Raw genomic sequence first — 25,443 nt, forward strand, 5'->3', positions numbered from 1 at the left:
CTTACAATTCAAGCTACCTGTCACTATAAGCTCACTTCTCCTCTCGTGTGTGTGTGTGTGTGTGTGTGTGTGTGTGTGTGTGTGTGTATAAATATATATATAAATATATAAATGTATTCACTTGCACCAGGATGATCCTCATCTTTAACTCTACCCATTCTTCCCTCTCTCACTCTCTCACACACACTCCCTCCCTCTCAATCTGTTTTTAAACCACTGCTATATACAAACGTTAGCCATGATCCAGAGAGTATTAGTGTTGATGTCCATAAGCATAACATTTATTTTGGCATCTAGCTCTTTTATTAATCTTTCAGTTGATTTTTCTTCTTCTCTCATTCCTCATTCACTCAGCAAGAGTTATTAGTTACTGTAAACCTGTTTGGTCCACACTTTTATGTATAGATTACTGTACCAGAAGTAGTGCTTTGTCTTCCCTCTCTTTTGTTGCAACATTATTACAGACTGAATATTGTTTTTGTTAAACACATTCTAAGAAAACAGATGTAAATCAATTTTGTTACTTAATGTATGAAAGACTGAAGGTGCCTTTCTCTCTTACAAGAGTGAAACTGCAAGTTTTGATTGCTGAAATTTGACTATCAGTTTACTATGTTGTGAGTGACTTTCCAGTGCTAATCCCTCATACACCGAGCTTCTTTCATGAAACCTTTTAAGAGAAGCGCCTGGCAGACAACCTACAAATGCACAAGAGGAAGTGAGAATACCAGATACGAATACAAACGTTTATATAGAGAAAACAAGAGGAAAGCAGTCAAAAGCACAAAATGGGGTGGGGGGGGGACTCATGTAAAAGACAAACAGAAAAGTAGATAAGGAAAAGATCATATGGAAATGGAACATAGAGGAAGACATTTTGGAAAGGAAATGGCTACAAAAGCTGAATTAAACAGCACTGAGAAAAAAAGGTGATATATATATATATATATATAAACTAAGGAACACAGTACTGGAGGGGGAACTTACAGAGAAATAAAAATGAAGAAAGGCAGTCAAAGGAGGGCAAAGGAAGTGGGAACCAAAATGGAGTTGGATGGGGAACCTGCTCTTGAAGAAAAATGAGAAAGGTAGAAGGAAGGAAAGTGTCAGACTGGGAACAGGTAACCAGGTTATTAAAGTAAAACTGAAAAGCAAAATGTGAGAGACAGAAAGAGGTTGGGAAAATAAATGGAGAGAGATGTTGGACATTAGCATGCTTGATGCATCTGGTGCTGGTATGGCAATATTAACAGACTAGTCATATGTTGAAGAGGATATAGAATGAAAAAAAAAAAAAAAAACAGGACCAAGTACAGTTGTGTACACTTACCATAAATGTAGTTGTTTAAGTGCATTCACTGTTGCAGTCATCACATTTGGGTTATCTGCTTGCAGGTAGCCCTCAGCCAGCCTGAATACCAGAGTCTTCGGATTTCTGCTTCGGATGCTGTGTCTTCTTCCATGACGTCAGGTCGTCAGGGGTATAAAACATGCAGCCGACGCCATTACATCAGTTTTTCTTGCCCCAGATGTCAGGTGTCCCCACATTAGGAAGCAATTATGTGGTATGGTACACCCCCATCAAAAAGCAAATACACCAGAAAAAATAAATATACCAAACAAAAAGGAAAGGTAGAGCCAAGAGAAGTCAGGGGGCTGGAGGGAGGGTAACCAGCACTGCAACAGTGAATGCACTCGAACATCTACATTTATGGTAAGTGTACACAACTGTACTATGTTCTTAGTGTTTCACTGTTGCAGTCATCACATTTGGGTTGATTCCCAAAGCTAAGGAAGGGAGGAGGAAGTTAAAGAGCATTAGGGCCAGCTATTGCCCTGCAAGACTGCAGTGGCAAATCCAGCTCTGGATGTAGAAAAGATAGGCATGTGGTAATGCTTGGTGAAGGTATGTACAGAGCTCCAGATAGCAGCTTCTAGGATGTCCGTGGTAGGGACTCCACTGAGAAAAGCCGCAGAGGTAGACGCAGCCATGGTGGAATGTGATCTTATCCCCTGTGGGGTAGGTTTTTCATGGTGCTTGTAGCAGAAATGAATGCAATGGGCTATCCATTTGGAAATGGTTTGCTTTGAAATGGCCTTCCCTCTGCCCCCGCAGCAAAGCCAACTAGCAGCTGTTCAGATTTTTTGATAGGCTTAATCCTGTCCAAATAAAATCTAAGTTGTCTGTGCACATCCAGAGAATGCAGTATTCATTCCCCTTTGTTTTGTGGATTAGGGAAAAAAGTAGGCAAATGAATGGACTGATTTAGGGCCACACTGGACACCATCTTGGTCATAAAGGAAGGATTAGTCCTGAGGGAAACCCTGTCCACATGGAAGATAATGAAGGGTTCCACTGCCATGAGGGCCTGTAATTCAGACACTCTTCTTGCTGAAGTGATGGCTAGAAGGAAGAATGTTTTCCAAGAAAGGAATTTCAACTCTGCTGTTGCAGCTGGCTCAAAGGGGGGAAGAGTGAGCTTTTCCAATACAAAGTTAAGGTCCCAGGCTGGAGTGAGAGCTCTCCTGGGGGGGGGGGGGGGTCTTAAATTGTTGGCCGCTCTAAGGAATTTTTTTAGCAAGGTGTGAGAGAAGATGGGTGGCTCAGTATTATAATATGCTGAAATGGCAGAGGCATAAATTTTAACTGAGAAGGATAGGCCCTTGTGGAGCATTTCTGTTAAGTACTGTAGAATATGAGGTACGCTGGGCACAGTTGTGCCCACCCCCTGAGCCTGGCTCCAGGAATATCTTTTCCAATTTCAGCATAGGATTTTCTAGTACTAGGCCTCCTTGCCTCCAGAATGACATCCAGCACCTGCTTACTGAGGGATGCTACAGGACAGCTCAAGGAATTAGACAGGCTACAAGGTTCAGGGTTTGAAACTAAGGGTGTAGAATCTGGCCCACCTGCTGGGACAGCAGGGAAGGGTTCTGAGGCAGGTGCCATGGTTGCAGCAGTGTCATACTGTGCAAGAGGGGATACCAATGCTAGCGTGGCCAATCTGGTGCAATCAGTATTGTCCTTGGCTTGTCCCATCTGATCTTTAGTAGAACCTTTGAGAGGTGAGGCAGAAGGGGGAAAGGCATAAACTGAAAGGCTTTCCCAGGTAAATGACAACGCATCCACTTTCCAAGCTTGACTGTGGGGAGTTTTTGTGCACATTTGCTCAATTGGTAGTTCTGAGGGGAGGCAAACTGGTATACCTCTGGAGTCCCCCCATTTGTTCCTGAAGAGCTTGAATATTTTGGCTTCCAGTTTCCATTCTTGTGGGTCTGTGAGATTTCTGTTTAAGTCTGTCAGTGAGTTTAGTTTGCCTGGCAGGAATTGAGCTTGTAGGTGTACTTGGTAGCTCAAGGCTGTGCTCCACAGAGCCATGGCTAGTCTGCAGAGAGGGTATGAGTGGGTTCTCCCCTGCTTGCTCATGTACCACATAACTGTGGTATTGTCTGTCTTTACCAATAGTTGTCCTGGAAGAATACGGTCTTTGAAGGCTGTCAGAGCTTTCTGTACAGATAACATTTCTTGTTGATTGATATGCAGGTGCATCTGTCTCGGGTTCCATTTGCCCTGAATGTACTGTCCTGCCATGTGAGCCCCCCATGCATAGTCTAATGCGTCTGTTGTTAGGGTTTGAGCGGCAGGGGGTAGAGTGAAAGGGAGTCCCTTGTTGTGGTAGCAGACCTCTGCCCACCAAAGGAACTCTTTCTTCATACAAGTAATGATAGAAATCATTGTTTCCAGTTCTTGAGAATGCTGACACCATAGGCTTTTTAGATACCATTGGAGTTTCCTCATATGCAGTCTTGCATATGGAATTAGTAGATTGCAAGAGGCCATGAACCCCAGGGCTTGTAGTATTTTCCTTGCAGATAGCTGGGGCTTTGTGGCCAATAGTTTGAAGTAGGTTGTCAAATAAACTTGTTTCTCCAGAGTGAGGAATGCCATCTGGGAAGTTGTGTTCAAGCTTGCTCCCAGGAATACAATCTGTTGGCAGGGTACTAGGTGAGATTTCTTTTCGTTGATGGTGTACCCCATTGAGGTTAGAAGTTTCTTTATGAATGCCAGGTGTTGTAATAGCAAGTCCTGGCTTTCTGCCTGAATCAGACAATCGTCCAAGTATGGGTAAATTTAATATTTCTCTGCCTGCAAAATGCAATGGCTGGAGTTAGAGACTTTGTGAATACCCTGGGTGCAGCAGATAAGCCAAAGGGAAGTGCAGAGAACTGATAGTGCATGGAGCCTGATCTGAAGCGTAGGTATTTCTTGCAAGATTCCCTTATTGGGATGTGCAGGTAAGCTTCCTTTAAGTCTAAGGTTGCCAGCGAGACATCCTTGGCTAGCATAGGAAGAAGCTGTTGAAGAGTTAGCATTTTGAATTTTGGAACTACCAGAAAGGTGTTGAGAATAGAGAGGTCCAAGATAGGACACCAGGAGTTGTCTTTTCTGGGTACCAGCAAAAGTCCTGAATAAAAACCTTGTCCCCTTTGTTCTGTTGGGACAGGATGAATAGCCCTGACACTGAGAAGAGAGAGAACCTGTTGTTGGGCCTCTGCCCATTGATTTGGGGGTAAGTCTGGCCAACCATTTGGGGTTGGTAGTGCGTGGAAGTGGAATCTGTATCCGTGGGAAACAGATGTTCAAAACCCATTTGTCCTGGGTAATGCGATTCCAGTTTTTTGCATGCAGGGCGAGCTTTCCTCCTAAGGGAGCAGGTACATGAGCAGGGCTTGGAAGGGTTAAGTTTAAGTAATTGTGCCATTTTTCCATAGGGGGGTGGCTTACTACTTCCTGCTTTGGAAGTGGTAGCCCCCCACTGCTTAGGTTTGTGCATAGACTGAGACTGTAGCCTAGGTGGTCTGCTGTTCCTGGGTTTGGACTGAGAAGACCTGGAAGGCCAATGCCTACTGAATCTGGGAGGCTGTACTTGTAGAAAATCTTTAACAGTTTGCATAGATTTAGCTTTTTCCTCCATTCTTTGAGGAGGACTTCTGCTTTGTTGCCAAAAAGGTGGTCTTGGTTTAAGGGAGCATCCAGTAATTTAGCTTTAACATGATCTGGCAAGTTTTGTTCCTTAAGCCAAGCATACCTTTTAAGTACAGACCCACCGACAGCAGCCCTGCAAGATGCTTCTAAAGCATCAAAACCATGTTGCAAAGTATGTTTACCAACTTGTTCTGCAGAATGCATTAAATAGTGCAATTCTTTGTGTTCAGCACAGTCAGGAATCAACATCATTTTTGTTTAAGTAGTCCCATAATATGCTGCTGCTACTTTAACATATGAAACTGGCAATTTAAAGCCCTAATGGCCAAAGTAGCAGAAGTGTATACCCTTCTTACCCCATCTGTCTAAGGCTCTAGAATCTCTGTCAGTAGGGGTAGCATTTTTGGCAGCAGTAGCCTTAATGCCTTTTGGTCCTTGGTAAATGGTCTCTGGATCCGCAGAAGGATTCTTGAAGAGGAACTTGTGAGAATCAGGTACTCTGTAGTACCTATCAGGTTTTCTGGGAGCTGGAGGTAAAGTGTCTGGGGTAAGGCTAGATTCCAAGAAAGCATCATCTACAATGTCTAGAACAGGAGGGATAGCTAAAGGCCTGTGTTGAAGCAGGAGTAAGAATTCCCTAAATCTCTTTTTGGACTCAAAATCCTGGCTTTCCCAGCAGAAATGTTCCATAAAAGTATGCAAGGTTTCACCGAAAGAAAAATCTTCTGGAGGGGAAGCAGAGGGAATGGAATCCTCTGCATCAGAATCCTCATAAGTGGATAAGGGCAAATCCTGGTAATCAGAAGGAGCAGATTCTTGATCAGAAGAATCAGAAAGAAATTCAGTTCTAGGTCTCAGAGGGGGGAGGCTGGCTTTCCCTAATTAAGGTAATAAGGTCTTCAGCCATTCTAAGCATTTGTTTTTGAGGCACATGGACCTGAGCCTGCATTTTGGTTCTAGGCGTAGTGCAAGTTATAGGCCTGAGAGATTCAGAACTTGTGGGTGGAAACAATGGCGTCAGTTTAAAATGAATGTCTGTAGGCCTGAATACACCCTCAGAAGCTGGTGTCTGCACAGCGGCTCCGGACCCATCCAAGGTAGAGACATTCACAGGTTCCATAGTCAAAGAAGCATCTCGTGGCATACCGGACTCCGAATGGGTCTCAGTAGAGGCCTGCGAATCTGAAGTAGTGGGTATCAGGGGCTGCAAAAGCACCTCATTGAGTATCGGCGGACAGGCGACTAGCTTAACAGAAGTGTCGTCGGCAGTTTTGGACCTATGTGGTCTGTCTCTGTCTTTATCCTTACGTTTTTTCTGAAGATCAGTAGTCGGATGGCTTAATGAAGCCATTTCAGAGTACTGAGATTGAGTACGAAAGTAATTGGCTGCAAAAATAGCCCAACGACAAATAGTTTGGGGGTTGAACAAGGCACAAAACCGACAGCGAGGGATGTCGTGGTCTGGGCATAAACAGGGGATGCAGTAAGAATGAAAATCTCTATGAGGTATTTGCTTTCCACAAGCAAGACAATTGTTAACTTTTACTGACATCGGTTGGAGCAAGAAAAATGATCCCCAACGGGGTACTTATCTTTTCTGAAAACTTCGGTCTGAAACTCGAAAATTTCAGGAGACGGCCATCAGGCACTTAGAACTGCTACTGCTTGGGGCACCACATTGCAAGAAAGACTGATGTAATGGCGTCGGCTGCATGCTTTATACCCCTGACGACTTGACGTCATGGAAGAAGAGACAGCATCCGATCCAGAAATCCGAAGACTCTAGTATTCAAGCCGGCTGAGGGCTACCTGCAGGCAGATAACCCAAATGTGATGACTGCAAAAGTGAAACATGAAGAACACTGTGCTTTCTGCTGAGCTTCTGCAACACATTACTGATACATAAAGCATATTTCTGATACATAGATTCTGGGAAAACAAGGTAACCCCTGGAAAAATAAAAGTCAAGTATAGAAAAGAATCAAGGACATAAAATAAATACAATGGAGTTGTGCTTATAGAAGTAGACTATATATCAAAAAGGACAAGGAAGCAGCTACTAATACAATGTAGGGGATTAAAACAGAGACAGTGGAAGGAGAAGAAACAGATGATGGCAATATATATATTAATGAAGTGACTATGACCACCTTGAGCAGAGTAACCAGAGAGCTGAAGAAAAAGAGGGGCTAGACAAGGAACAGGGGTACACACAAGAAGGCAGAATCCTTGTAAAGAACACAACAAGTGAGAAAACATGGAATTGAAGCAAGAATGGTGGGGGAAAGGAACTGACTCACATAAAAAGAAAGGAGGAGCAAAAGAAATATGGAAACAGTGGACAGATGGGGAGAGTGAAGGAATACAAGAGAGACCTGTGGTCAAAAAGTTGAATAAATCAAGGAGGAGAAGTAAATACCAAGAGGCTGTTACAAAGTTATGGTCACACACCTATAAAAACTGTGCAGTGCATAAGTTGTTAAAAAACGAATACATCAAATGACATGCAGGTGTATGCACAAATACACTGCTAAACTGAAATTTCAATAATGTGTAGCATGGCAGATAAGAAGAGGGTGGAACAATTGCATTAAATGCATATGTAATTACCCCTTCAGAAACTACAAATATAAAAGGTATATTATGGCATAACTGCAACTAATTTAGCCATCTTCTAACAGCAAAAACATAGAGACAATGGACTCATGGCCTAGAGGGCTATAGTCCTGACTGTAACCCAGGAAAAACTAGCAATACAGGTACTGACTTGCTCACACTAGAGACAGGAGGTGGTACAACATGATCTGCTCCAATCCAGTACCTACTGAAGAAGAGATGTCTGGCCTGCAGTACATGAATCAGTTACCTGCACCTGGCTCAGCCAACCTGTATACATATGGTAAATGTGCATGTGCTGGAAGCATGTACAGCAGAAGGCATACTAGACCCTCTCTTTGGCAATCATACAGAATAGGACAAGAAAACAGAAAATTCTCTGAAGCCCACCCACTGAGATCACTTCTTGCCTTGTAAGAGCAATAAATGGGTGCAATCTGTGGCAGGGAGGCCACATGATGGACAGAAATTGGGCTGGGGGGAAAGATGATGAATTCTTATATCCTGGTCTATTCAACAGAGCACAAATGAGAAATATGTTCTTGCCATGACAGAACTACATGATCCTGGTTCAACTTCTTCAGAGTCTATATGACTTAGAGCCCAAGACTAAGTCAGTCTAACACTTCTTTCCCAAGATAAACTTCTCCATGTTACTCATAATGCACTAGACACCTCTCTTCTCTCCTTATCGTGTGTGCTGCTTGAACACAACATGAATCATGCCAAACAGAAGCAAGGATATAATAATCAGCCCATAAACCTCACCCAATTCAGATTGGAGGGCACAGACCTCTATCATGTAGCTCCACTGTTATGGCAAGTGAATACATTTCACATCTAAATAAATCCAGACCATCTTCTTCAAAAGCTCTAAAACAGTTCCAAGCTCATACTATTGAGTTGGTTTCTGAAATTATTGTAGTTATTAATGTGTCCTGAAAGGGGACAATGGCCTTGAGATCATATCTAGCTTCCGGTGTCCTGCAAAAATACTCAAAGAAGCCCATGTTACCAGCGCATGGCTACAGTCTGTGAAAGAACTGTTTAAAAAACACCTGTGACAGTCACTGTTCTTGTCAAATGTGCTGTAGGTACAACCTGCAAATTCTTGCTGCACTTCAAACAACAAAATTGAATACATTTTGGAAGTCACTTGAATAAGGTGACCTTAGACACTTTTAGTATCCACTTTGTTAAGCAACATACAAAATGAAAAAAAAAAAACTTCAGCTCCTTTCAAAACAAAATTTTTTCTGTCTAAATAAAATCTTATCCATGTATAAATGTCTGTACAATGCAAAATAAATTCCACTTTACTAGAGCAATTGGAACAAAAATACAGGTAGACTAAGTGACCGAATCATGTTAGATTCAGCAGCTACCTACCTTAGATATAGAAATAGGACTTGCAAACAGGACTATTCTACCTTTGTGGGGAAAAAAAACAGGTAGGAAGATCTGATACAAGACCACAAGCTTACATATTTTCTTGCTAAAGTTGTTATAACAAGTAAAAAGGGCTTCCAGTACAGAGATTTTAAGCAGTCAGCTTTAAAGGCAAGTTTGAAATGAGTCAGTGTTAACTTTTTCAACATGAAAGACCAAGTCCTAAGGGAGAAATGGATGCTTGAAAGCAGGTCTAATCTGAAAAGGGCCTTAGAAAAAAGCTGCAAACTCCGAAGTGTTCTAAAGCATGTGGTGAAAGCTAGAGATAACAGACAGGTTAATTAAAAAAATTGCCAAAAGCTGTATCAAAAATTTGAGACAGATTATCCACGATTGATGCCATAGGCACACTAATAAGAGAAACTGCCCATTAGATGTAGTCTAAATCTCAAAACTTTCCCTTTTATGTTTATATATCTAACTCATATTAGGCTTCTGGGCAGAACCATCCTTGGCTATTAAAGGAAGTGAAGAAACTATGTGGACAGGTGAAGGGAGTGAAATTTCAGGCAATGCTTACTGGATGGATGAGGTAACATGGTCCAGAAGGGTTTTCATCACAGAGACGCCTCTAGAAAAGGCAAAGCAGAAAAAAACTATATTTGTGGTCAAAATGGGGCTGTAAGACTGACATTTCACTTGCTCTGTTTGGCTTTCTGAATAAAGCTGGAGGAAAGGGGTAATGGGAGGAAAAGCACTGAGAAGTCCTGAAGGCCTCTAAAGGACCACAGCATTCCTAGGCCTCTTCATTAGGGGTAGTGGAAATCAAGAAGAAACAGCAGAATTTAGCATTTGTCAGGGATGGAAACATGTCACAGAGATGATTCTTACAGTAATGGAACAACTTCTCAGCTACAGATGAATCAAGGGACTACTTGAGTGGCATCAACTGAACCTGTCTGCAAGGGAAATAGCTTTGTCAGAAATATGGGTAGCTTTAAAAAGTGGATAGATGGCAAAGCCCATTCCCATACCTTCAGCGCTTCTTGATACAGGGGTATGAATGAATTTTTCTCTGCTTTTTTATGTACCACCCCACAGGCATATTATTGGTATGAAGAGGAAATGCAATTTGAGGGAGACAGTCCTGAAAGACCTGCAGAGTGAGAAGGACTACCCTCATCTCCAAGACATCATGGATGATGTTGATTCATTTGTACCCTTGAAAAGGTATGCTCTGAGATTTCTCACAAAATGAATGATAACCGTGATGGCAATTTTGTCTTAGTTCGCAATCTCTTTCAGCTCCTTTAACTACGGGACTGAACATATTAGTTGTTCCCTCCAATGGAACTCTGGAAGTTAGGCAGGCTAAGCTTTCTAAATGAATCAAATTATGTCCTCAAATTTCAAACACATGTTCATACCTCCGGAATTGTAGAGGTTACTAAAGAAACATAAATGGCAAACTCTTTAGCACAAACTATTTTTATAGCGGTAGTATTCTTTAGGTTCTAGGTCTTGAAATGAAGTTTATAAATCAGAGTAAACACAGAAACTTTGTAATATTTTAAACAGCGTACAATATTTTAGCAACCACTCAGCGAAATAAAGCAGAGCAAGTCCAAATCACTCAGGAACCAGAGGTAGATCGTGAACGTATTTTATTAAAAACGTTTTCGCTCCTGACCAAAGCAGAAGCTTCTTCAGACAAACACAAAAGAGCGCCAAAACACTTTTAAAAAATAATGTTATGATGTCATATCCTTAACAACAGCAAAGCTGAAGACAATAAGCTTTCAATTTACAAAGATAAAACAATTAAAGTAAAAAAACATTCCTAACATTATTCAACCATTAATCAACCTCCCTTAAAAGTGTATATATATTTTTGTAGGTGTTTCAAACAAAAAATGCCTAACAAATTTCTAATACCACATAAAAGAACATTTATCTAACAAAAATGCACAAAAGAAATTCAAAAATAAGGTATAGGTTTTGACCTCAAGTGACCCAAGATTTTAAACAGGTTGATAAGGATATGACATCATGATAACATTATTTTTTAAAAGTGTTTTGGCGCTCTTTTGTGTTTGTCTGAAGAAGCTTCTGCTTTGGTCAGGAGCGAAAACGTTTTTAATAAAATACGTTCACGATCTACCTCTGGTTCCTGAGTGATTTGGACTTGCTCTGCTTTATTTCGCTACTGTTCCGTTTTCTTGTTTGGCTTCCTTAGCAACCACTCAGGTTACACACATACTGCAAGAAGCATTTTGTTCATTCGTCTGAGAGCTTTCACATGAGGCTAAGAAGTTTCACCTGTGTTACTTGGTTGGCAAGATGTTTAGAAAAAACATGAAATTTATGGCAATATGAATAAATAAATATTAAACGAACAACAAGTAATATCTCTTTACCTGCTCTAGACAGAGAGTCAACTATTAATACAGTTGGTTTTGCCATTGTGTAAGTTTTAAGATTAAATATTTTAATATTCTGTATGTAACATGGTATTGGAATTGAAAAAAACTCAATGGACACACTGCCAAAAGGAACTCCACCACAAATGTTTAGCGCTTTCGTTCTCTTTTTTAAAATATGAAGAACTTCATCAGAAATACAATTCTCCATTCTTGCAGTTTAAATATGATTCTAATCAATCACATGATGCAATTCAACCAATTAAAAGTGGATTAATCAAACATCACACTTCTAGGTTAAAATAATTAAATGACTGTAACAAACATTCAAACTCCTATTAAAATACAGAATTTTTTACATTTAAACTATATATATATATATATATATATATATATATATATATATATATAAATATATATATAAATATATATATAAATATATATATATATACATACACAGTTTAAAAGTGACACAATACTCCGAATTTGCAAACAACATTTTATATTAATAGCTTCATTAATCACTGGTGCTCGATCTGCTTGTAGTCTTTATCTGCCAAGCTGATTCATGGCACTCCAACAAATTCATAAATCCCCTGATAAAAAAAAATCATCTACCTGTTCTAATACAAAAAAAAGAATAACTTTTTAAAATCAGGACAAATCAAGGCATGTCGGGCCAAAGCACTGTTGGAATCCTTTTTCCTAATAGCTAATGTGTGTTCATAAATTCTTCTACCTAGCATTCAGATAGTTTTGTCTATATAAAAACCATTATAGGATCCACAGGTAGCTACAGAGACCACACATTTACTTTGACATGTGTATCTAACTCTAGCCCATACAACCCATTTCAAATGTTTAAATTCAACATACTCAACAAATAGCTATGAATCTGCACTGTTTACAGTGCCCACAATAAAAAGTGCCTACTGCAGTAGACTCATTACAGTTAACTTCACCCCAGTTTTCCTTTCTAGGATTGACTTAATATTGCACATGCAGTTTATAGCAATATAAATAAATATTAAATGAATAACAATCAATATCTCTTTACCTGCCCTAGACAGGGGGTCAGTTATCAATACAGTTGAGTTTGCCATTGTGTAAGCTTTAAGATTAAATGTTTTAATATTCTGTATGTAACATGGTATTGGAATTATTGATGTAAATTTGAACAAGCAATATTCGATGCCTACAGGCATCAGTAGGAAGTAACTGTAGAAGCACCTGGAGGCATCACTCAGCTGTAATGAGTTAAAAGGCAAGAAAATACAAGATGCTTTGAAGTTCTCATTCAAATTAGTGAGGCATTACCAGGTGCAACTATGCTTAGTAATGCTGGTGCCTATGGCTCATGTGCCAGTTGCATGGTCATGTTTAAAATGAATGATACAGCAGCTGCCTGAGAAACCAGCTTGGACTTCCACTCATTAGCAAATAGCCTCGCTGATAAAATGGAAAAGTTATGTTGCAAATACAGTATGTGGAGAAAGATAATTTTGCACTCTAATGAAAAAAGAAGAGGATGCATATACAACCTTCCTAAAACCATCCATTATCTGGGGTTACTTGTCTGGGCAGTGGACTGCTAGGCTGCTTAGCATGAGAATCTTCTTTAGCACTGTTGCTGTGATGAAAGAAATTGACAATAGGAGTATGGACCAAACAATTCTGGTCCTCAAGTAAAGTACAGTTGTGTACCTACCATAAATGTAGATGTTCAAGTGTATTCAATGTTGCAGTCATTACACTTGGGTTATCCTGCTGGCAGGCTACCCGCAGTCGGCCTGAATTTCAAAGTCCTGGTCTGGCGTCAGTTGCTGTCGCCTCTTCCCTGACGTCAGTCCGCCAGGGGTGTATAAGATGCAGCCGACGCCATTTTCTTCAGTTTTTCTTGCCCCAGATGTCAGGTGCCCCCAAAAGGGTAGGCTAAAAACATTGCTTATAAAAAGCATGCACTAAAATAAACAATACCTTCATCTACAAGCAAATACACCACATAGGTTGTATAGAATAGAGAAGTAGAGAAGTCCCAGCAAAGAAAGGGGGATGGTGGGTGGGTAACCTGGACTGCAACAGTGAATACACTCGAACATCTATATTTATGGTAGGTACACAACTGCACTATGTTCATCGTGTTTCACTGTTGCAGTCATTACACTCGGGTTGAATCCCAAAGCTGAGGTTGGGCGGCTGGGTCTAAATAGAATTCGGAGTGGCTATGAGGCCCTGCAGAACTGCAGTGGCAAAGCCTGCTCTGGATTTAGAGTAAAGAGATAAGTGGTAGTGCTTGGTAAAATTGTGCACTGAACTCCAAGTTGCGGCCTCCAAAATATCCTTGGTTGGTACTCCTCTGAGAAAGGCTGCTGATGTGGCTGCTGCCCTGGTCGAATGTGGCCTAATGCCCATAGGCACTGATTTGCCATGCTGTGCATAGCAGAAACGAATGCAGTGTCCTATCCATTTTGAAATAGTCTGCTTTGAGATAGCCTTTCCTTGTGATCCTGCAGCATATGCCACTAAAATTTGCTCAGTCTTTCTGAAAGCTTTAGTTTTGTCCAAGTAGAAGCGTAGCTGTCTGTGTATGTCCAAAGAATGCAGAAGTCTCTCCCCTTTACTCTGGGGATCTGGATAAAAAGTAGGCAAATGAATAGCTTAAGAGCCACACTGGATACTACCTTTGGCATAAATGTTGGGTTTGTCCTTAGAGAAACCCTGTCCGGATGGAAAATGATAAAAGGTTCCACTGCCATTAATGCCTGTAACTCTGAGACTCTTCTTGCTGAAGTTATTGCTAGGAGCAGAGCTGTTTTCCATGATAAGAATTTTATCTCAGCTGTATTGGCTGGCTCAAAAGGAGGCAGTGTGAGCTTTTCCAAGACAAAATTGAGGTCCCATGTAGGTATCGGTGCTCTCCTTAGGGGTCTTATGTTTTTGGCCCCTCTGAGGTACTGCCTTAGCAGTGGATGTGAAAAAAATAGGAGGTTCCGTATTGTAATGAGCTGAAATGGCAGAGGCATGGATCTTAATCGATGAGAAGGACAGGCCTTTGTCCAGCATCTCAGTTAGGTATTGTAAAATCTGAGGAATATTTGGAACAAGCGGATCAATTCCTTGTGCCTGATTCCAAGCACAGAATCTCTTCCATTTTTCTGCATAAGATTTTCTGGTGCTGGGCCACCTGGCTTCCAAAATAACATCCATAACTGCTTTAGAGAGAGGTGTGTTCTGAGCGGTTATATTATTGCCATGCAGCCAGATTTAAGGTTCTGAGTTGGCTGTGCAGGATCTGATTGTTTTGTTGGGTCAGAAGAAGAGGAATTTGAGGTAAAGTTCAGGCTGGGCCTTGAGACAAGCTCTTTAGGATAGGGTACCAGTGCTGGCGTGGCCAGTCTGGGGCAATCGGAATAATTTTTGGCTTCTGTTGTCTGACCTTTAGGAGTACCTTGGGGAGGAGAGGCAGTGGAGGAGAGGCATAAACTGTCAGGGTTTTCCAGCTGAATGATAGAGCATCCACCTTCCATGCTTGTGTGTGATAAGTCCTTGTGCAGAGTCTCTGTAGTTGGCAGTTGTGAGGGGAGGCAAATAGATCCATGTCTGGGCATCCCCATTTCCTTGTTATCATGCTTAAGACTTGTGGATCTAGTTTCCACTTGTGAGGGTCCATGAGGTTTCTGTTTAGTTCGTCAGCCAGAGTATCTGTCTTTCCTTGCAGGAATTGTGCTTGCAGATGCACTTGACAGGTCAATGCTGTGTTCCACAAAGTCATGGCTTGCCTACAGAGGGGGTAGTAATGTGTGCCCCCCCTTGCTTGTTTATGTACCACATGACTGTAGTATTGTCCGTCTTTAGCAATAGTTGTCCTGGATATAGTAGATCCTTGAAGGCTGTCATGGCATTCTGTACAGGTAGCATCTCTTTTTGATTGATATGAAGATGCATTTGGCTTGTGGGCCACGTGCCCTGAATACATTTTCCTGCCATGTGTGCCCCCCAGGCATAATCTGATGCATCTGTTGTTAGTGTCTGCCTGGCTGTGGGTAAAGTGAATGGCTGTCTCTTGTTGTGGTGACAGGCCAGTGCCCACCATTGAAACTCCTGTTGCAGGCAGGGAATGAGGGTAATTATTGTTTCCAGGCTGTGGTAATGTTGAGTCCAAACACTTTTTAGATACCATTGTAGCTTCCTCATATGCAGTCTTGCATATGGAATTAGCAGAATGCAGGATACCATGAAGCCCAAAGCCTGCAGAATTTTTCTTGCAGGTAACTGGGTTTTTGTTGTCATCATTTGGAAGTAATGAGTCAGTTGCCTTTGTTTGGCATGAGATAAGCGATCTGGGCAGTTGTATTTAAGCTTGCACCCAGGAATATTATCTCTTGAGAGGGTACTAGTTCTGATTTCTTTTCGTTTACTGTGTACCCTAGGCAAATTAGTAATATTTTTACAAACGGCAGATGCTTTAGTAGAATGTCTTTGCTCTCTGCTTGAATAAGGCAGTCGTCCATGTAGGGATATATTTGAATTCCTCTCTGTCTGCAAAATGAAATTACTGGTGCCAGGCATTTTGTGAAGACCCTGGGCGCAGTAGATAAGCCAAAGGGCAGTGCAGAGAATTAGTAATGCATTGAGCCAGCTATGATTCTGAGGTATCTTCTGCAAGATTGTCTGATTGGGACATGCAGGTATGCCTCTTTGAGGTCCAAAGTTACGAGACAAGCCTTCTTGCCCAGCATGGGTAGAAGTTGCTGAAGTGTCAACATTTTGAATTTTGGAACGTCCAGAAAAGTATTTAGAATAGACAGGTCCAGTATTGGTCTCCAGGCTTTGTTCTTTCTGGGTACCAAGAAAAGTCTTGAGTAAAATCCTTGTCCCTGCTCTTGCTGTGGTACTCTTTGAATAGCCCTCATGTCCATGAGAGATGAATTTGCTTTTGTGCCTCTGCCCATTGATTGTGTGGCAGGTCTGGCATACCTTTTGCCTTTGGGAGGGTGTAAAAGTGGAACCTGTAGCCCTGAGAAACAATATTCAGTACCCATTTGTCCTGGGTGATCATGTGCCAATTTTGTGAGAAAAGTGCTAGCTTTTCCCCTAAGGGTGCTGTCAAAAGGTAAGTGATTGGCATTGGCAGTGGGAAGTCACTGGGACTGTTTCCTGTATGGTTGTGATTTGTCTTCTCCGCTTTTGGAGGCAGAAGCACCCCATTGTTTAGGCCTGTATGAGCCTTGGGGCTGAGATCTGCCTCTAGGGCATCTGTATCTGCCTCTTTGTGGCCTGACACTGGAAAGGACCAATTCTTAGAAGGCCAGTTCCTGCTAAATCTGGGTGGCTGAACCTGAAATAAATCCTTTACTGTCTGCATTGATTTCACTTTATCCACCATTTTCTTTACCACCTCTTCTGCCTTAACACCAAACAAAGTATCATGCTGTAATGCAGCAACCAATAATTTTGCTTTAACATGATCAGGCAGACTCTGTTCCTTTAACCAAGCATGCCTTCGAATGACAGAGCTGTAACTGCAGCCCTGCAAGAAGCCTCTAGTGAATCAAAACCACATTGCAAAGTATGCTTTCCCACTTGTTCAGCTGCATGCAATAAATCCTGCATTTACTTTTTTTCAGGACATTCAGAGTTTGTCAGCATTTTCTGTTTTAGCAGAGACATTAGGTATTGCTGATATTTAAGCATGTAAAACTGGCAGTTTAAAGCCCTTACAGCTAAAGTAGCAGAGGTGTAAACTTTTTCCCCCATCTGTCCAGTGCTCTAGAATCCCTATCAGAAGGAACATGGTTTTTTGCAGTGGAAGCCTTGACCCTGTTGGGACCCTGAGATATAGTTTCTGGGTCAGCAGCAGGGTTTTTACAAATAAATGTATATGAATCTGGAACCCTGTGGTACCTATCTGGCTTAACTGGTGCAGGGGGTAAAGAATCAGGAGACAGACTGGACTCAGAAAATACATCATCTACAATGTCTAGTACAGGAGGAATAGCAAGAGGTCTGTGTTGAGGCAATAAAAGAAAGTCTCTGAGCCTTTTCTTGGATTCTGAATAATCTTGGCTCTCCCAGTGGAAATGCTCTCTCATGGTGTGCAGGGTTTCCCCAAAAGAATAGTCTTCGGGAGGAGAGGCTGAAGGGATAGATTCTTCAGCATCAGAGTCCTCATAGGGAGGAAGAGAATATCCCTGTCCTGAAGAGGAATCAGATGAAATAGAAACCTGATCAGAGGAATCATAGTCAGTGTCTTGCCTAGGCCTTTTATCAGGAGGGGGATGGGAACCCCTGATCAAAGTAATTAGGTCTTTGGCCATTTTAAGCATCTGTTTCTTAGGCATGGATGACTGTCCAGGAAAATGCTGTACTTGTTTCTTTGTCTTTAAAGGTGTTTTAGACTTTGTCTTGGTTGCTGAAGTGGTCTTGATAGAAAGCTGTGTAGGGCTGAAAACACCCTCAGAAGCCGATGCCTGCTCAGCGGCTCTGGACCCATCTGAGGAAGTAGTTTCCGTCAGCCCAATACCTTGAGTTTCCAGAGGCCTAGTTGTCTCCACGTGGGAGTCGGAGGCGGCCTGTGGCTCTGAGGTAGCGGGTGTCAGGGGCTGCGAAAGCGCCTCACTGAGAACTGGCGACTGGCCTAGAAGAGGTTTCATCATCGGTTTTGGACCTCTGATGCCTGTCCTTTTCTTTTTCCTTGTGCTTTTTATGAACTCCGTTCATCGGCTGTTCCGATGGCATTATATAGTTAAACCTTTGGCCAAAGTAATGGAAAGCAAAATTGTACCGACGCTTAATAGTGCGTTGGTTAAATCTAGCACAAAACCGACAACTAGCAACGTCGTGGTCAGGGCCTAGGCAAGGAATACAGTAAAAATGAAAGTCCTTATGAGGTATTTGCTTCCCACAAGAAATTCTATTGTTAACTTTTACTGACATCTGTCTGGAGCAAGAAAAAGTTTTCCCAACGGGGTACTTAGCTTTATTGAAGACTTCGGATCTGAAATTCAATTTCGAAAATCTCAGGAGTCGGCCGACTGGCACTTGCGAACTGCTTTTGCTTTGGGCACCGTGCGGCAAGAAAGACAGAAGAAAATGGTGTCGGCTGCATCTTATATACCCCTGGCGCACTGATGTCAGGGAAGAGGTGACAGCAACTGACGCCGGACCAGGACTTTGGAATTCAGGCTGACTGCGGGTAGCCTGCCAGCAGGATAACCCAAGTGTAATGACTGCAACAGTGAAACACAATGAACATCTCGAGGATACCGTTTGGCTGCCTAGGTACAGAAGCCACAAAATATGGGTACTTCCAAGCCCTTCTGATGGCAAAAGAAAGTGCTGTTGTGTCCTTCTCTTCACTATTGCAGTATTCTTCACTAAAGTGATCCCCGGCCAAGGGTAGCCTAGTGTTCGGCCAGTATATCAAAGCATTAGGTTTTCAAGGGCATCGTATGTTACATGTATGCTCCTCACTCACAGAGTGCAGCATAAAGGTGATGTATTGATGTAATTATCTCAGAAGTGATAGCCCCAGGAAGAACGAAAGTCAGAGGAGAAAAGGAGGAGCAACTGCATCCAGAAGCAAAAAGAAGTAGTAGTAGTAATGAGGGCGGGAGGGAGCAAATACTGCAACAGTGAACAGAAGGACATTTACTGTTACAGTAAGATTTTACACAACTGTACTCTGTCATTCCATATCATTGTCACTGTATTCTTCACTAGAGGAAACTCTGGGAGGAAGAAGGCCCAGAAGAACCCTCCAGAAAACCATGCAGGATAGCTCTGGCAAAGCTCTGGCTCTGGAAATAACATCCGATTTGTAATCCTTGGTAAAAGGTATGGACAGAGGACCAAGTAGCAGCCTCCAGAATAGAATTAGCATCCAAGCCTCTGAAAAAAAGCACCAGAAGAAGCCATAGCCCAGGCAGAATGAACCTTTACAGAAGCACAGAGGTTTTTCTCAAGAAAAGACCAACAAAAAATAGCCTTAGAGACCCATGAAGAAATGGTCTGCTTAGAAACAGCCAAACCTAGAGATCTAGGATGAAAAGAAATAAAGACTTGCTCAGACTTGCAAATGGCCTTAGTCTTATCCAAATAACACCTAAGCTGTCTGTGCAAATCCAAGGTGTGAATAACCTTCTCACTAGTAGACTGCAGAGAAGGAAAAACTGTAGCCAAATTAACAGACAAATAACCATATGGCCAGTATTACTGAAGAAGTTGGGGACGAAAACGTTTGTTGGATACGTTATTGGAGTGCATTTTCTTATCATCAGTGTATATCTGGAGTGTTGGAGTGTCTTGTTGCTGCTTTTGGAATAAAGCATTTACATATTTTCCAGGATCAGGATTTATTTGTGCTTGGTACAGTGGTTTTCTACTTTTACAAGTTAGACAAATAACCATCTTGGGCATAAACGAAAGATTAGTGCAGAGAGACACCCTGCCCCTATGAAAAACTAAAAAAGGAGGAGCAGCCATAAGGGCCTGAAGCTCAAACAACCTTCTAGCTGAAGTAAGGGCCAAAAGAAGAACGGTCTTCCATGCACAATGCTCCATGGAGGCTGTCACTGCAGACTCAAAAGGAGCCTAAGTCAATTTTTCATGACCAAAATTAAGGTCCAGAAAAGAGGAATACGTTTCCTGGGAGGTCTAATATGAAAGATGTCTTTAAGAAATTGTTTGACCTCAAACCTAGAGGTCAAAAGGGGAGTCAATGGCAGACAAGCAGAAATAGTTGAAAGGTGAGCTTTAACTGAAGAATATGCCAACCCAGCATGGAACAATTCACACAAATAAAAGAGAACAAGAGGAGTCCCACACAAAGAGGATCTTGGTTTCAAGCAAGGCATCTGACAGAAAATGTCTTCCCTTTAGACATATAGGATTATCTGGTCGTGGATTCACTGGCTTCCTGCAGAACCTGAAGCATGTCCTCAGAAAAATGTTGCCTAAAAAAGTGAAAACCCTATCATCCACTGTGTCAGGTGAACAGTGGACGGGTGAAGATGGATAAGAGCCCCCTTGTTTTATGTGAGTAGATCCACCCTGTGAGGTTACTTGTGGTGAATGCCCTTGGCTACATGCAGAAGAGGAGGGAACCAATGCTGTGTGGGCCAAAGGGAGTCACCAACAAGATTTTTGGGGAGTCTCGCTCCATCTTGAACAGGACCCTTGGTATAAGAAAGGGAGGGATGCTGTACAGAAACATCCCTACCAAGAAAATGATAGGGAGTCCACCCTCCAGGCCAGAGAACTTGGGACTCTGGTGCAAAAAAATAAGTTGTGGTCTGTTCAGAGGAGAGACAAAAAGGTCTACCTGAGGAGTACCCCACTGGTGAACAATGTCCAAAAGCACATCTCTGTGAAGCATCCGTTTGTGAGCCTGTGTTATAGACTTGCTCAGACAGTCTTCTGCAGTGTTTTGCTCTGAATAAATATAAACAGTCTGAAGGGTCATCTGTTATTAGACAGCTAGATCCCAAACTTAACTATCTAGTCTACACAAGAGGTAGGAACGTGTCCCCATTGCTTGTTGATGTACTACATCATTGTGGTATTGTCTGTAAAGATGTTGTGAGGCCCAGGAAGAAAAAGGGTCTCATCTCCTTGATGCTGATGTGGTCTGACCTCTGATGAATGAGCCACAGATCATGTACCCTTTGAAAGGGTAGAAAGAAGCACCCCATCCCATGACTGAGGCATCCAAAAAAGTTCCTGAGAGGGGACTGGGGACTGAAAATGAAGTCCTAGGTTGAGAGACAGCTGATGAATCCACCACTGAAGCTCTAGCTTGAGGCATGAAAGAAGAGAAACTAGAAAGTCTAAAGGATGACATGTTGGAGCCATAATGATTTTAGGAACCACTGTAGCTTTCTCATATGGAGTCTGGCTAGAGGAAGCATATGAATGATGGAAGCCAAGAATCCCAGAGCCCTTAGAAACTCTATGACCATAACTGAGACCTAAGGAAGAAGGGGTTGAAAAAAGGCAATTACAGCAAGAGCTCTGGGAGATGGCAGAGAAGCCAACACAGGTCTGGAGCCTGCAACAAAGAAAAACATGAGCCTGAAGAGGAGTCAGGAAGGATTTCTGGAAATTTATCATAAACCCTAAGCTTTGCCAGGGGCAAACAGCAATAGTGAAAGTGCTAAAACAATGTCTCTGGGAAGGAACCTTGAATGAGCAGGCCGTCCAGGTAAGGAAATATTTGTATCCCACTCATCCTGCAAAAGGCAATCACAGGAGCAATGCATTTGGTGAAAATCCTTGGGGCAGTAGAAAGGCCAAAGGGCAAAGCAAAGAACTGAAAATGCAAGGTAGAAACATAAATACTTCCTGAAACAGGGATGAACAAGAATGTGAAGATAAGCATCCTTGAGATCCAGAGAGACCAGGAAAGCCTGGGGAAGAAGAGGAGGAAACAGAGTCTGAAGGGACAGCATCCAGACAGAAGGGTTTTGAGCTGGAAAAGGTCCAGAATGGGCCTCCAGGTGCCTTCCTTCCTGGGAACCAAAAACATTGTGGTATAAAAAACCCTCCCCTTCTGAGGGGCAGAAACTGCTTAGATGGTGTCTTCAGACAAAAGGCCTGGAAGAACATCAAAAAAGGCAGCTGTTTCTGAGGAGATTGGTGAATGCCCAGAAAAAGAGGAAGAGATTTCCACACCATGAAGTATCCCTGATGGATGATGGAGAAAACCCAAGAATCCTAAATGATCCTTAATCAATTGGAAAGAGATGAAGAGACAAAGGAATCTGACTTAGAATGGAGGGAAGCAGACAGAACCTGGCTTATCTGGAAAAGGAGACTTCTGTGTAGTAGAAGTCTTAGTACACTTAGCAGGAGGAGCCAGTCTAGAACCTTTTTTACCTTTGGGAGGAGGGCAAGACTGTCTATGCACAAAGGCAGGCTTAGAAGGATAATTTAATATTTTGATTTTGGGGGGGGGGGTTCTGAACTAGACTGCATCTGTTTTATACATTTTGTATCTCTTTTTCTGTTGTTTTAGAAAGAAAATTCCTCTGAAATTTAGAAACAAGGGGAAATAGTATGTTTCAATTCCTGCAAGGCTTTGCCCTTTTCTTGCAGGGACTTAAAAAGCTCAGCAGCTGCAGAACAAAAAAGAGTTTTATTATCAAAGAGAGCATTCATCAATTTAGCCTTAATATCATAAGGCAAACACTGGAGGTTAAGCCAAGAGTAATACTTCAACACAAACCTAAAAGCAGCAGCTCTAGAAGAAGCATCAGCTGCATTACAGCTACATTTAATAGAAAGGTGAGTCACATGAGAAGAGGAACCCAACAAAGAGAGGGCTGAAACCTTCCCCTCAGTATCAGGAAGGTCAGAGATAATTTGATAGAGCTGAGAATGAACAGCTAAGACATACCTGGTCATATGACTCTAACAATTATTAGCCAAACAGGCTAGGGTAGCAGCAGCATACACCTTTTTACCCAGTCATACCATGGGTCTACTGTCCTTGTCAGAAGGAAGCAATTTAGTAGAAGGCAAGAGCTTGGAAGGTTTGTCAGAAGAGACAGACAACAAACAAATGGGTCAGCAGGACATTTGTAGAGAAACTTATAGGCACCTTATAAATTCTATCAGGCTTTTTAGGGGATGGAGGTTGGGAATCAGGAGCCTGAGAAGCTGCTGAAAAAATGACAGTAGAGGGCTTAGGAGACTCTACCTGAAGAAGTTCATAATACCTCTTGTAACTGTCAAGAAACCCAAGTCCATCATGTCAGAGACAGCATAGTTTCACAAAGGGAGAATCTGGACTAATGGAATCCTCTTCCTCAGAATCCTAGTCCAATGGAGAAGGAATCTGAGAGAAGTAAGCCAAGGACTTATCTCTAAAACTCAAGTCCTCATCAGGAGTGTCCTGCTCCCTAGGACTCTTAAGTGGAGTAGATGACTGTGGGTGAGGGGGGAGGGTAGGAACAGAAACTCGCTGGGGAGGCTTCAAGGCCATGAGTGCATTAAACAATCACTGAGTAAAATCCTGCCATTCATGCTAGAGATCTTTGGGAGCTGGGAGTTTAGTTTCCTGCTTCTTCTTTAAAGGAACATCAACCCTAAAGACCTTAGGAGGTTCAGATACTTGCCAATATTCAAGCAACACAGAGGGAATCTCCTCCCAAATAAGAATCTGCAGAACACCCCCTCAGGCTCTTGGATACGATCAACTGAAGTCCCCACTCAACATCTGTAACAGACATCTGTAGAGTCTCCAAGAATGTGCGAGAAGCCAGATCTATGCTGGCCTCCGATATGGTCATGGCAAAGGAATCTAACAGGACAACCAGACAATCTTCTGGGCTTTCACCAGCCTCGAGAGTGATGTCTGGGGAGGCGGTACAGCAGCTAACTCCACAAAAAATTTTTTTGTTCTACTTCTTTGCAAAAGGCTGACCCTCGAGACGTGACGGTTCCACCACTGCACCTTGCACCAATGACTTAAGATGTTGGTTCTTCAGGTAGCTAGACAAGGAAGAGAGACACCTATGAAGGGTCTTATAGACAAACACCTGACAAATCAAGCAAGAAGTATGGTTGTGAGAAACACTCATGCAAAAAAAGACACTGCTTGTGACGGTCCTTATGGGGAATCTGTCTCCCACACTAACATTTTCCCCTTCTGGATGACATGTAAACTCTCAAACCAAAAGAAAAAACAACAAGAAAACCCCAATGGGGCTCTTATCTGAAAACTGCTTGGCAACAAGCACAAATGAAGCAGCATTCAGACCGATGATCGAAGATGGTGTTCGGACTGGTGGCAAAGAAGTTTTGAGGTAGGTACGCCCGTATGTCACCTTTATGCACTATGCCATGAGCAGGAAGCATGCGTGTGATGTATGACTTCCTTGAAAACCTACAGCTTTGGTATACTAGCCAGACTTTGGGTTACCCTTGGCAGGAGATCCCTTTAGTAAAGAATACTGCAACAGTGATATAAAAGGACATAATATTCTAATGCCAGGAGGCAACACCTATTGGCTAAGGGAATACTGGAATATCTCTGGCAAGATCCTTTTTTAAGAAGGGACCTTTTAGGACCCCCATTTCTGCACTATTTCCAATATTCCCCCAAACTTGAAGCTATCTGGGAGAAATACTGAAGAATCACCTGCAACTCCATCATCCAACGCAGGGTAGGAGATTCCAAAGGGGAATCAATGTGCTTCCTCTTGCACAAGAGTTTTGCCTACTTCCTCATGGAATCTTGCACAAGAATTTACCTTATTTCCTCATGGAAATTATTCGGGAGAAGATAAGGAATTAGAATAGCTACAGTATTTTGGCAGATCTCACCAATGGCTATCTGATCTGATGTGCCTACACTTGGAGGCCCAAACAGCCACAGAAACAGAATAGTAAAGATTCTCAGCCGAAGCACAGTCTGTAGGCAGTGCTGGGGGAAACCCATTGTTGAAAAGTGGACAACACTAATGGATGCAGTTAATGCCAAGAACCTGTTGTGGCATAGGAACACTGATGCCAAATAGCTGGAACAGACACCTACTGACCTGTTTTTTCATAGGAACAATGATGCCAAATAGCTAGAATGGACTCCTACTGACACAAAGGACATAGAGGCCAATGGCAGAGAGATGGCCCAACCCTGACAGCCGCCATCATTGTGAGATCTTTCACAAATTAGTTTAAGATTAAACCTCTCAGCACCAGAGGCAAAAACGCAGAGATGGCAGACTGCTGATGCAGTGCAAAAAGCATTGGCTTTGAAACAGATGACCATTTCAATCTAGAATCAGGACCAAAAAATGGGTTGGAACCAAGGGGACATACACATTTGTACCAGCACAGCATCAACAATATGGAAGACATTGCAGAAAATGAAAGAAGCTCAAAGACGTGTCCAGAGTCCATGTTACCACACCTGCCTACTACACATCAGGCAGCTGAAGGCCGTTCATCATCCTCATTGATCTCAGCATTGAGATGCACCAAGGATGAGGCATCAGAAAAGGTGGGCAAGGGTAAACAGTCCTACCTGCC

The 25,443-nt window shown here is 42.3% G+C and overlaps 1 protein-coding gene across 1 annotated transcript in view; it reads right to left on the reverse strand.

Moving 5' to 3' along the window:
• The window catches only part of MED24 (mediator complex subunit 24), a 1,193,465-nt gene that overhangs the window by 628,958 nt on the left and 539,064 nt on the right, over window positions 1-25,443 (reverse strand). The window lies entirely within an intron of this gene.

This window comes from Protopterus annectens, chromosome 13.part0 (genome assembly GCF_019279795.1).
Source record: "Protopterus annectens isolate FY-2018-M chromosome 13.part0, PAN1.0, whole genome shotgun sequence".
In the NCBI taxonomy this organism is placed as follows: Eukaryota; Metazoa; Chordata; order Ceratodontiformes; family Protopteridae; genus Protopterus; species Protopterus annectens.